Here is a 647-nt window from a genome sequence, read left to right as displayed (position 1 = left end):
TCTAAAAGAGTTTTAGATTTTAGTAAGTGAAGTACATAATGAAACAAGCAGGACTGATATTAGGCTTGCAGTAAGGCACATTTTGTTATATGAATATCCGATTTTAGCATTTCTGACAAGTGTCAAGTTTATCTGCATTTTATAAGGTCTCTAAATGCATCTTATCCACGCACAATTTAGATTTGGAACAATTCATTTTAAAATACTCTTGTTTCAAGTTTGGAGTTGTTAAAGCCGACATGAAACAGAAGTTGCAATAGTCTTTGTCAGAGTGAAACGGCTTCTCAAACAAGAAAAAGTGTAGGGCGGGACTTGATTTTGTCCATTGGGAATTGATTGGGTGGTTGAGGTTTGCTATTGGTCGATCTCATGTGAGTGACAGGTCCCAATCTCACACGAGTAAACACACAGAGAAGAGATGTCACTGCAGAGGGAGGGGAAGTTATTTTGATTAAAGATTATGAGGGCACATTAAAGTCCACATGAAATCAAAATTGACCATATTTACTTTGTTTGCCTAAATTGATCGTTTTGTGGTGAACAATTCATCCATGCAAGTCAATCCACACAAAAAAAATTTTTGGCTTCGTAATCTTTAATCAAAATCTGAAAATGCCCCTCCCCTCTGCATTGGAGGACCTTCCCTG

Source organism: Abramis brama, assembly GCF_963993115.1.
Source record: "Abramis brama genome assembly, chromosome: 14".
Lineage (NCBI taxonomy): Eukaryota > Metazoa > Chordata > Actinopteri > Cypriniformes > Leuciscidae > Abramis > Abramis brama.
This window is presented reverse-complemented; position numbering follows the sequence as displayed.